Source organism: Panthera leo, chromosome B3, assembly GCF_018350215.1.
Source record: "Panthera leo isolate Ple1 chromosome B3, P.leo_Ple1_pat1.1, whole genome shotgun sequence".
NCBI lineage: Eukaryota > Metazoa > Chordata > Mammalia > Carnivora > Felidae > Panthera > Panthera leo.
This window is the reverse complement of record NC_056684.1, coordinates 131,079,600-131,092,549: the sequence shown is the minus strand read 5'-3', so window position 1 is coordinate 131,092,549 and position 12,950 is coordinate 131,079,600. Positions and strand designations below refer to the sequence as shown.

Below are 12,950 nucleotides of genomic sequence, written 5' to 3'. Positions count from 1 at the left end.
CGACACCACGAAACTCCCATTTCCTAATCCCAGTGAATTATTCTCAAAGAGTCCTACTGTCTTGAGCTGAATGCCCAAAAGCTACTAATAGTATTCTAGCTTTGTTACATGTCATGACCCAAGACAAGAATTGGGAGGTAGAGAACAGAACTGCGAGTGGTTAAGGGAGTGTGGAGAGAGAGAGGCCATGTGGACAGAGAAGAACAGTGATCTTCAGTTAGCAGAGGCAGTCAGCCCATGGCAACCCCAAGGGAGGAAACTGGGGGGATAAATGTGCTGACTTTACTCGGCTTCCTCTACCTTATATCTCCTGCAGGGACTCCCTAGTAGCTATACTCTAGCCAGAAGCTAGAGTTAGGTTAAGTTAACCCTTGCATGTGATCTACCCACGTTAGCTTTGCAAGGCACAGAGCAGCTTGGAGAGTGGATCTGGAGATACAATGGAGCATATCTAGCAGCTCTGAATAGTATGGTGCTAGAGACCACACCCCAGTTTGACTCACTGGGTAAGACCTGAAGTCCTGTAGGAGTAGGGGTTCAGAGGCCAAGAGAACAGGGGTGCGGTAGTGGCTATGCTTTTAAGGAATCTAAAAGCCTTACTCCAGAGTGCTAGGGTTGAAGAAACTGACAAATGGCATCACAAGTCACGGTCCCGGGGCATTGAGGGACATCCTGAGAACTACCCCGATTCCAGAGGACATGTCTGTGTTAACTTCAGTGAGACCCTCATTTAGGACTATGGCACTCAGGTCCCCTGAAAACGGTGTGTGTGTGTGTGTGTGTGTGTGTGTGTGTGTGTGTGCGTGGACAAGCATGCATACTTACAGCAGTCAACACTGGAAAGTCAAGGTGTGGAGGGTACGAGACACCTTTTAGTAGTATTGTCTTATTCCTAAATATTTTACTCTGGGAACAGCCCTGGATCTATAGGAGCTGGTTTCTCACAGCTACATATGTACTAAACGACACTACCCCTTAGCTACAGCTGAGTGTTTCAGGAATGGGTACCTGGCCTATGTCAAGGCAGTTTGAATCCTTTCCTAGTATCTTGCTAACTGGAGGATAAAAAATAAGCTTTCTAGTCCAGGGGAAGAAGGCATTATTCAATGGGACATTCAGCAACTGGCGGATGCCCCATTTCCTGCCACATAGGAGAAGTCCTCCACTTTGAGAAGAAACAGTCTACCCAGGAGAAGCAGAGGCAAGACAGAGTCCAGGAAGTGCTCAGTTTCAGTTGCTCTTGACTTCCAGCTGCACCTCTGCCTTTGCCACTTGATTGTTCAATCCTTTAGTAACGTAAGTTGCCCCACTATTCTTTCAATAAATATCTTTCCGTGGGGGCGGGGGAGGCGGGCTCAAACCTTGCTTAAAGTTAAAGAGCCCTTTCTAATAGAGCTGATAGAGTGGATAGGTCACACTGATCCCACCACGTGGGGAAAAGATTGCAGTAAGGATCAAATGTAAGGAAGTCGGAAGCTAGAGAGATCCTCGTGGACAGGGGGGCAAGATGAAAAGCCTGATTAAAGCTTGGACTCAGAAGGACGGGGAGAATTCTTTGTTGCAGAATATTCCAGGCAAGGAGAACAGCATGTGCAAAAGGGTGGTGGTCCCGACTGCAAAGATAAATTTCCGTGGCAAAGAATAGTTGAAGTCAAAATGTGTGCAGGGGGAGACAAGGTGGAAAAGGAACTTAACTGTTGAGGACCTTGAATGCTAGGGGAAGGAGTTTGTGGTTTTTGAACATGGAAGTGGTATCCCAGAAGCTGTATTTTAGGCACATTGACCCGGTAGTGTGCCAGGTGAGCGGAAGGGTGTAAGAAGTGGTGTTAAATGGCCTGATCATCCTGAGATGGCCAAGGGCCTGGACCAGAGCAGTAGAGGTGGGAATGGAGAGGGAGGTGGGGGGGGGGGGTGTCGTTCACCTCTGTACCCTTCACATTCCTTTGCGGAGTGACTGGCATCTAGTAGGTGCTCCCCAAATTCTTGTTAATAAGTAATGAGTTCTAGTCAAGTAATGTTATATCCACATTATCATCATAGGCTCTAATATCTATGTACGTAAGACTAGAACTTTAAAATAAACTGTATTGTTGAATTATTGAGGACACTTGGTCTGGTTATTTTAGCTGTCACTGAATTTCAGTAGAACCTGAGGTAAATTAGAGCAATACCTGTGCCTTATTGTTGAGAACCAATCATTCCCTTTATTTTTTTTTATTTGTATGTTAAATATTTTTAATGTTTATATTTGACAGACAGAGGGCGCAAGTGGGGGAGGGGCAGAGAGAGAGGGAGACACAGAATCTGAAGCGGCTCCAGGCTCTGAGCCGTCAGCACAGAGCCCGACGCGGGGCTCGAACCCACAGACCGCGAGATCATGACCTGAGCTGAAGTTGGACACTCAACCGACTGAGCCACCCAGGCGGCCCCCAATCATTCCCTTTAGATCCCAGCAAAAAATCAGGTGCTGGAGGAAAACTTGTTCACGTGGCTTTTAGAAACTCGCTTTCCTTGCATGTTTGAAATCTACTGAGGCCATTCTATTAAAGAATCATCATTTCATAAGAAAATACAATAGCTTTAGCTACTTAAAATGTTAATTGGTATTCTACAACCAAAACATTTATTAGTCTGATGTAGAATATGAAATTTTCCTTTGCCTTATAACTTCTCTTTAGAGAAAATGGCCAAAGAGCCTTAGTAATGATGCAGGAAGACAGAGCATTAAAATGCCTCATATATTCCACGGGTCTCCTATCTTAAGTACTATGTTTTCAGTACTTCATGAATCTCTCTCCTTTTATTAAGTGGGAGACGCTGTTCTCCCACTGTGCGTGTCTTCATTTTTTTTTTAATATGAAATTTGTTGTCACATTGCTTTCCATACAACATCCAGTGCTCATCCCAACAGGTGAATGTTCGTGTCTTCCTAACTTCCCATTCACTGATGTCATATTAGTAGCTTGAAATTCCGGTGGGATTAGCAAATAGTATAAATCAGGTCTTCTGGGGCACCTGAGTGGCTCAGTCAGTTGAGCATCCGACTAGTGATTTTGGTTTGGGTCATGATCCCAGGGTCGTGGGAGTGAGCCCCACATTCGGTTCTGTGCTGAGTGTGGAGCCTGCTTAAGATTTTGTCTCTCTCCCTCTGCCCCTGCCCCTGCAAATAAAAAAAAAATTTAAGTCAGGTCTTTTATTTATATTCTTGGTTGTCTAGACCCAGAGGCTGGCGAACTATGGCCTGTGGGCCTTCAATCTGTTTTTGCAAATTAGGTCTTAGTGGAATACAGACCCATCCATTTAGTTTTAATGTTTATTCATTTTTTTTTTTTTGATAAAGGCAGAGTGCGAGTGGGGGAAGGGCAGAGAGAGAGGGAGATACAGAATCTGAAGCAGCCTCCAGACTCTGAGCTGTCAGCCCAGAGCCCGACGCAGGGCTCAAACCCACGAACTGTGAGATCATGACTGAGCCAAAGTCAGATGCTTAATCGATGGAGACACCCAGGTGCCCTCAGGCCCATCCATTTAATATGCATATTGTCTATATGGCTACTTCCAGGAGACAATGGCAGAGTTGAGTAGTTGCAAGAGAAAGCATACAGCCCACCAAGCTTAAAATATTTACCGTGTGTCCCTTTAACAAAAGTTTGCTGATCTCTGGTCTGGACTTAAAAAGTGATGAGGTAAATGCTAATAATCAAGATTAAACTTAAGAGCAGGCTGTGTTCATGGCAGAGAGAGAGAGAGAGAGGAGGGAGAGAATCCCAAGCAGGCTTTGTTTGCACTGTCGGCGCAGAGCCTGACTCGGGGCTCAAACTCACAAACCGTGAGATCATGACCTGACCTGAAATCAAGAGTCGGATGCTTCACTGAGTCACCCAGGCGCCCTGAGTCTTACAATTTATGATGAAAGTACAACGTATAATATACATACCTCTTTTTCTTTTTTTTTTGGAGAGCCAGTTGTTAAACACTTGCGAGCGTGTCTCTGGACAGACTTGGGTAAGGTCAAGTAGGTCGTTTAGCCTCTCTGAGCCTCGGTGTCCATGTCTGTAGTGTGTTATAGTAAGAAGAAACTAGTATTATCCACTAGACAAGGGATCAGCACATTTTTTCTCTACAAAGAGCCAGCTAGTAAACATCTTTGGCGTTGTGGGCTAGCATGTGGTTTCCCTCACAAGGACTCAGCTCTTGTCACAGTAGCACGAAGGCAGCCCTAGAAAATGTATAAATGAACGGGTACGATTGTGTCTGATACAATTTTATTTAACAGGCAGCGGGCTGGGTTTGCCGCTGAGCGATGGTTTGTTGGATCCCGTGCAAGATTATACGCTTCTCGAGAGTGGGAACTGTATTTCTCGTGATGAGACTTGTGTCCTTAGAACTTGGCACGGTTCCTGGCACACATGGCAAGAAATCAATAAATATGTGTAAATACAAAAACAGCCACGAAAATGAAGCGGCAAATGCCACCTGCACCAAGACGGCTAGTGCTCGCCAACAGGATGCTGAACAAAAGAAGCCGGAGACAAGAGAGTGCCTGCTGTATGCATCCATTTCTACAAAGTGCAGGAGCAGGCAAAACAGAACTCCCCCTTCCAGTCAGGATGGGATAACAGACTGAACTGATCCCTCCCACCACAAGCAACGGAAAAAAAGCAGGTAGAATGTATGATTTAATGACGTATGACCCTGGGCCAAGAGGGCAGCACTGGTCTGTGGTCTCTGAGAATAGGGGAAAGGAATGAGGCATCCAGACACAGCCTGATGGTCTTTCTGAGTGCTGGACACGGGGACAGGAATTTTTTTTTAATGTTTATTTATTCTTAGAGAGAGCTCGTGTGCGCAAGCAGGGAGAGGGGCAGAGAGAGGGAGGCATGGAATCTGAAGCAGGCTCCAGGTTCCAAGCTGTCAGTACAGAGCCAGACACGGGGCTCGAACTCACGAACTACGAGATCATGACCTGAGCGGAAGTTGGACGCTTAACTGACTGAGCCACCCAGGTACCCCCAGGGACAGGAATTTGGAAGTGCCGATGTGGCTGTAATTTGGAGAGGAGGGAAGTAAGTGAACAGAGCCCCAGAGAGTATCTTCGTGTTTCTGGCTGGGCGCTAGCCTGCACCTGAGTGAGAGGAGACGACCCTAGGCCGCGGAAGGAACCATACCATCTGACTCAGCAATTCCTGTCTTGGGCTGCTATTGATATTCGTGCACAAGTTTTCTGTGGACACAGGTTTTCACTTCTCTGGGATACATACCTAGAGTTGGCATTGCCGAGTCCAAGGGTAACTTTATGCTTGACAACACGATTTGCTACGGAACTAGTTTCCAAAGTGGCTCCACCCCCTTGCCCGCACCTGCTATTGTCTGTCTCTTTGACTGTAGCCATCCTAGGGGGTGGGAAGTGATCTCTCACTGTGGCTTTGATGTGTATTTGATTTTTTTTATTTCCCTGATGGATAGTGATGTTGTGTAATTTTTCCTCTGTTTATTGGCCATCTGTAGATCCTCTTGTATCACCATCTATTTTTAAAATAAAGTTTTATCAAAACATAGCCATGCCTTTTGTTTACACATTGTCTAGGGCTGTTTTTGTGTTACAAACACCAAGCTGAAGAGCTGCAAGGGAGACCATCTGGACTGCAGAGCCTAAAATCCCTCTGTGTGCAGCCCTTTATGGAAGGAGTTTCCTGACCCCTGCCCTAGACCACAGGCCTGAGCGATTGTAGGGTTTAAAACCCCATTTCAGTTTTCCAGTGACTGGTTATTTTCTGGAATGAAGCATGATCAGTGCTACAAAATGGAACGTCCTAGGTAAAGTGGCACAGCTGGTCACCCTGGCCACTGCACAATACACGTTTGCTGAATGAATAAACAAAACAACTGCTTGCCACTTTGAAAGCAAGCATCATGGAAAAATACTCCTAAAACACAAAAAAGATTCTTACCTAAGGCTTTCTCTTCCTGGATTGGAGTGGAGGGTCTGTTGAAGCATAAAGAAAAAAAGATCTAAAGGAGAAACCACAAAATAGGTAAATTGGAGGCCACCCCCAAGAGTCACAATAACCCTTGCAATATTAGAAGGTGGGACCCTAGCTCTGTGGTCCAGTTGTGTCATTAGCCTTGACTCATGGATTAGTTTTCTATTGCTACATAAACTCCCACAAACTTAGTTGTTTAAAGTAAGACCCGGGGGAAGTTCTTTGGAAACAGCCAAATAACAGTCTCTGAGAGTCTTCTCTATGGAGAAGCAATGGGGACATTAGCAAAAATTGTCCAAATTAACTTTTTCAGAACTCTGTAAAATTAACCAAAGGCTTGCAATGATCTAAGGAGAATTCAAGAATACCAGCTAATCTTGGCATGAACAGTGAACTGTAGGCATTTTAAAGTGCCCTATTTCCACCTTCCATTCCCAAGCTCCACGGAAGCTTTGAAAACCAACAGCTTTGCAAACCTTGTAACTAGGAATACCTAGTTACAGCCGGAAGCCTCACCTCCACTTGAAGGGGCTGAAAAAGTTTGGAGGTTTCCAAGAGTCTCTCCCCAGAGAACTGTCACTATTTGACCTGTCTGGCAGTTCCCTGAAAAAAAAAAAAGTCAAAGTATTTGAATAGAACATTCCTCTAAAGAAGATACAGAAATGGTCAAAAGCCCATGAAGAAATACTCAGCAAAGGGGCGCCCGGGTGGCTCAGTCAAGTGTCTGACCCTTGATTTTGGCTCAGGTCACAATCTCAAGGCCCCTGTGGGGTTCCATGCTGAGCTCAGAGCCTGCATGGGATTCTCTCCGCACCCCCTCCCCCTGCCCCTCCTCTGTGTGGCCCTTTACAGAAAAAAAATTTTTTTCAGAGCAGCACACACGTGTTCTGTCTCTCAAAAAACAAAAACAAAAACAAAAACCCACAAGGAGATAACACTTTACCTCCACTAGCCAGACAATTAACAAGTGTTGGCAACTCCCCCACCACCAGAAAAAAACCCCACAAAACACACAAAAACAAGGGTTGGCAAGGATGTAGGCAAATTGGAACCCTCACACATTGCTGACAGGGTTGTAAAATGTGGCAGTCACCTTAGAAAACAGTTTGGTAGTACCTCAAAGTTATTCTTTGACCCAGCAATCCCAATCTAGGTATATACCCTAAGGGAAATGAGAAGCCATGTCCATGGGAAATTTGTACACAAATCCTAATAGCATTTATTCATAATCACTAAAAAGTGGGAAACATCCAAAGGCCCATTAACTGATGAATGGATACACAGAATGTGATACACTCATACGATGGAATATTATTCAGCCCTAAAAGGGATAAAATACTGATAACACGCCGCACCGTGGGTAGATCCTTGAAAACAACATGCTACATGCAAGCAACCAAATACAAAAGGTCACATACTGTAGGATTCCACTTACAGGAAACAGCCAGAAAAGACAAATTCGTGGAAACAGACAGTACATCAGTGGTTTCCAGGGACCAGAAGGATGGAGAGGACTGCTAATGGGTACAGAATTTCTTTTTTGAGTGAGACAAATATTCTGAAATGAGACAGTGCTCCGGCTGCCCATCTCTTTGTCTACTGAAAACTCTTGAATTGTACACTTCAGAATGGTGACTTTTATAGTGAGGCATGTGTCAATAAAGCTGATAAAGCAAGCACCCATTTATCCGCTCTCAGCGCTGTAGGTCAGAATTCCGGCACGGATGGCTGGGTTCCAGCTCAAATGAAGCTGGTGTTTGGCTGTGTTCTCACCTGGAGCACGGAGTGCTCTCTCAAGCTCATTCCTGTCGTTAGCAGAATCCAGTGTCTTCCAGCAGCCGAACCGAGGTCCCTGTTCACTTGCTAGCTGCCGGCAAGGGGCTGCTGGCCACTTCTGCAAGCCCCGGCCTCCCTTGTTGTGTCCCCCTCCATTTTCAGGCCAGCAGTGATGCTTGATGGAATACTTCCCGTGCTTCAAATCCCTGACTTCGGTTCCCAGCTGGAGAAAAATTCTGCTTGTAAAGGGCTCACATGACTCGCTGGGTTTCTGTCTTAAAGGTTCGCCAACTTGGTGCTTGATGTTTTAATTACACCTGTAAAATGCCTTCAAGGCAGGACCTATAACGGTGTTTGAATGAGTACTCAGGACGCTAATATATCTGCGTGATCTTTAGAATTCTGCCGACCACAGCCCATATCTGTGGTCATTCTGCTTGGGGTGGAGGTAACCGTGACCCATCATTTACCTCAAGCTTCCATGTTGCTAAAATTGTGTCCGGCATTTTGATCTCTCCAACTGGCCCATCTGTTAGGAATAGTTCACACGAACATCGGGTGTTGTTCTGCTCCGACCTTGGCCTCAAAGGGTCAGTGTGATGCCTTTTGTGAGTTGAAATACCCCTGTAGGAGGGTCCACTGGGGGGCTACCAGTGGTGGATCTGCAGGCCGCATGGCCGGTGACGATTCCAGCTATCGTGGGGTTTCTCCTCTGGCGAAGGGCGAGCTGGGGAGGAGTAGCATCCAGCCCTGTCAATGCCGGTGATATTGAGCCGGTGTCCTATCTTCCTCTTTGCGATCACTGCCATTTCAGGCTGGTGAAAACCCCAGGCTTAACCTTCAGGTACTGAGTGTTCACAGCGGTGTGGTGGAGGTTGTCTGGAGGCACTGGTGGGGGCCATAAGTAATAACTTATGATAAGAAGCATCACATGGATACAGAGAAAAGAGAAGTTACATTTTTCCAGCACAGGATCAAAAGAGAGTAAACCAGAGGCCTGGGTACTCTGTTTTGTTTCTTTTATATCACTCCCTAAGAGGATACCGGCAATACGCGATAAATACGCGCGGAATGAGGAACCGAGTGAGGGCTATTTCCAGGGCCTGATTGTGCCTGGTCTATAAAAGTGCAAAGGCCTATTTCCTTTTAAATTGTTCTCTTGGAGTCAAAATGCAGATGATCTCCTCCAGTTTATGACTAATAGTGGATTTCATTATTCATGGGTTAGCACAGTCCCTAAGTCTGCAGAAGGTTACAAGCCAGGGACACATCAATTCTGCTCCATTCGGAGCCCGAGAAAGATGACTGATAGGCGGGCCGGCTGCTCTCCAGGTCCTCACTCCCAAAGCCTAATCTTTCCATACAGATGCTGAACAGGCCTTGGGCAATTTGAGTGAGGCTCCCAACGAATCTTTTCTCCCTCAGAATAATCAAATTTTGAGAATGTGCTATAGGAAAGAGCTGTCACGTTCCATTAGGTTAGCTCTGTGACTTGCACGGAAATTGTCAGGTAACTCAATTGCCGTAGTCCAATCATTTACAGGCATAATTTAGTTCACTTAGAGTTAATGATTAATAACATGTCCTATTTGGAGCTGTGGAAAGCAAGCAAGGAACTGTGGTGCATCTGATAGTTCACAGGGGCTGCAGAAGCAGACTGCTAGGGTTAGAATAGGCATCCAAAGACTGTGATATCAGAGGAATGCTTATGATTAATTTAAATTATATAATGCTCTATAGTTCACAAAGCAATGTCACTTATGGTCTGTCTTGATTCTCAAGGCAATGTATAAGGTCAGTATCATTATCATCTCCATTTATAAGTGCAGATACTAAGGATCAGAGACAGTGCCTCATTCAAGGTCACTTGGCTGGTTTGTAATAGAGTAGAATGAGAAGCTGAAATTAAACTCCCATTATGGGTGGAATTGTGCACCCCCTCAAAAGATATGTCCCAAGTCCTAACTCCTAGCACCTCAGAATGTGACCTTATTTGGAAATAGGGTTGTTGCAGATCAAATTAGTTGAGATGAGACCATACTGGAATAGGGTGGGCCCTCAATGCAATATGACTGGTGTCCTTATAAGAAGAGGAGAGAGACACAGAAGATACATGGCCATGTGGAGACCCAGAGACACAGGGAGAAGGTCATGAGAAGATGGAAGCAGAGACCAGAGTGATGCGTCTACAAGCCAAGGGGTGCCAAGGATCGCTGAACATCACTGGAAGCTAGGACAAGCATGGAACAGATTCTCTGTCACAGCCCTCGGAGGGAACCAACTCTGCTTGGGCTTGCAAGCCTCTAGAACCATGAGAAAGAAATTACTGTTGTTTTAAGCTACCCTATTTTTAGTACTTTGTTATGGCTGCCTTGGGAAGCCAATATGGATTGTAAGAATAATAAGTTTCCATTTCTCTAGACCCTGGGTGTGGCCCAGATGCATACTAGTATGGAGTCTTCTAGAAACTCTTTAAGATGTATTATTATCAGTGACCTTTTTGTGACTTAACTGGGTCAAATAAGCACAGAGGTGGAGCTGGGAGCCCAGCCCCAGGCCCGAATTTAAAACTGTGTCCTGTCCACGATGCCCCTGAGCCACGAGAGTGTCCAAAACGTTTGTGGCAGTGTTGGGGCAGTGCTCCTCAACCCTTTTGGGCTGCTCCTTTATTTGGGTTCTTCCAGGGACCACTGACTTAGTTTGAATTCCACCACGCTAACTTGTATCCTTTTGTTATGAATAACCACAAAACAGTGCCTGACCCCCAGAAAAAGCTCAGTATTTGTTCTTTGGGGAACAGGTAATAAAAGCTCCTTAACCTGTCACGGTCCATTGAAATTCACAAAGGATTTTCACATCGATTCTTTAATTAGATTGTTTACAAAAATGGCTTGAAGGCCGCTTTAAGTGTGTTCCTGTCTTTTTCCTTTCTTTCCAACTTTTTAAAGAAGATTTTGCCATGTCATCAACCAGGTAGTAAGCTTCTAGGAGGGAATGGATATTTTCTTTTCTTTCTCCTTGAATGATACTGGTTCTTGAATGGGTTTCACTGGATCTAGACTTATGGTCTTGAAATGATCGCCCAGACCACTCTGAAAATGATTATACAGAGTGAATTGGAGAATCTCTATATAAAAATTAAAAATAGAACTCCCAATTTTTATCTCCCAAATCATAGAAGCCATTACCAACTCTTCCGGAATGTTGCTGTGATGCATTTAAAAATTCTTTCCCTGCTTTACTAGACTGTGAGGTGATCCCAGCTGTCACTATTCCCTTTGGACTATGAGACTCAGGGATAAGGAGGGATCAGCCTTCCAGTGCAGTGCTCTGTGGTTCCTGGGGTCCTGGAAGATGAGAGTGCTCTTCCCAGAGTATCACAGGCTAGGACTGCCTTTCCAGAGTCCATGAAATGCCATGGCCATGTTCTTATCATGTTCTTGGGTGACCACTAAATTCCTACCCATTTTAGCATCTTATTTATGTTCAATTTCCTCCCATATTAGTTTTCATGATGTTTTTGTCTGGCATAGATGCCCCAGGCAACTTATTCAAAGTTGAGGTAGGGAAGCCTAAATGGACCGTTTCAGATTTTTAGTGACACAAGAGATGTCCAGTATAATTCCACTAAGTAAAAGGAAGTGGCTAAAAATATGCGTAACGGGATCCCAGTTTTTAATTTTTCTTTCTGCTATTACAGAGGTGTGACTTCGAACAAGTTACCTATCCTCCATGAGTATCAGTTTTCTTAGATGTGCACAATAGCATGTACCTCGCAGGGTTAATGGGAGGGTTAAGAGTGGTGCATTTGACAATCTTTAACAAACTTTGATGAGTTATACCTTGTGTTAGTTTACTAGGAGTGTCACAACAAGTACCATAGACTGATGAGTGCCTTAGACAAGAGAGATTTCTTTTCACTCACAGTCCTGGAAGCTGGAAGTCCAAGACCAAGGTGTCACAGGGTTGTTTCTTTTGAGGCCTCATCTCCTTAGTTTGCAGAAAGCCACCTTCTCCCTATGTCCTCTCCTCACCTCTGTTTGTCTGTGTTCTGACTTCCTCTTTTTATAAGGAGACCAGTTGTATAGGATTACGGCCTCATTTAATGTAATTACCTCTATAAAGGCCCTCTCCCCCAATACAGTCACATTCTGAGGTACTGGGGGTTATGGAGTGCTGGGGACACACTACTCAGCTCGTAAACATACCTCCTGCACAGCCCACAGTCCACTTCCACGAGGCTCCTGCCGTCTTCTTCCAGCACCTGCGGAAGCTAGTTCCTTCTGCCTGGAGCGTCAGATCAGCCTCTTTGGCAGGTCCAGCATCCAGCCCTTCCTCCCTTCTGAAGTTCAGCTCAAATGTAAGAATCTTTAGGAAGCATGTTTGGATCCCAACCTTAAGGGATTCATCTCTCCCCCTCCAGGACCCTGAGCTTTTCTCTTGCATCTGTATCAGAGCAATGCTGTCCCATATTTACTTCTGCATCCCCATAGGCCTAAGACAGGATCTGGCACATAGTAGGTTTTCAGGAAATAACCAGGTGAACTGCACTGAATGCCAGTTAGTGATACCAATGCTTTCTCTTTGTCTGACAAAGCTGAGAAATGCCTTCATTTGACTGGTAATGGAGCATTCTGAGGGGGACAGACCGGAGCAAAGAGCACGGTCCCAATGAGCCATTAAGACACATGGAATAAATAAGTTCATTGATCTTCCTTCTTGTTTATTTCATGTCTAAGAAGCCTATCTTAGGGTGTGTTTGAAGCAGCCTAACATTCATGGATGCTGACATGAATGTTAAGTGACTTTCCTGATTTATAGATAGACTTTGAATTTTTAATCAATATAGGAAAAGCTATTTTGCCCAGGAAGTCTGGTGTATCATGTGGAGTGATTATTTAAACTGCTCGTGTAGGAGGATAAATAGTGCAAAAAGGAAAGTCTGCTGTGAAAATGTGCAGAGATTATTTAAGCAGGGCTGTGTTTTTAAATGTATGGAAATGCATACACATACATTTTTTTCTGTCCCAACAATTCAATTTAAAATGGACTTCCTCTGGATACTGAGGATTATGGCACAACTAAAAGAGTGGCTATGTGGAATTATCCTCACCTCAAGGACGTTCCCTTACTCCCACCACCTCAATTACAAACATGTGAGCTCTTATGAAATCTTAAAGCAGGGGCGCCTGG

At 44.9% G+C, this 12,950-nt stretch overlaps 1 protein-coding gene across 7 annotated transcripts in view; it reads right to left on the bottom strand.

Moving 5' to 3' along the window:
- GPR65 (G protein-coupled receptor 65) overlaps window positions 1–12,950 on the bottom strand; it is a 127,051-nt gene that overhangs the window by 29,811 nt on the left and 84,290 nt on the right. For 2 of the 7 annotated variants that reach the window (XR_006203990.1, XR_006203994.1), the window contains 2 exons: window positions 5,949–6,009; window positions 3,824–4,050 (listed from right to left, as the gene is read on the bottom strand). The exons of 1 other annotated variant lie outside the window; for it this stretch is intronic. The gene's annotated coding sequence lies outside the window, so the exon portion shown is untranslated. Of the gene's footprint in view, window positions 1–3,823; window positions 4,051–5,450; window positions 5,524–5,948; window positions 6,010–6,498; window positions 6,585–12,950 lie in introns of those variants that run through there. 4 more of the 7 variants (XR_006203991.1, XR_006203993.1, XR_006203992.1 and 1 more) reach the window with 4 other exon arrangements.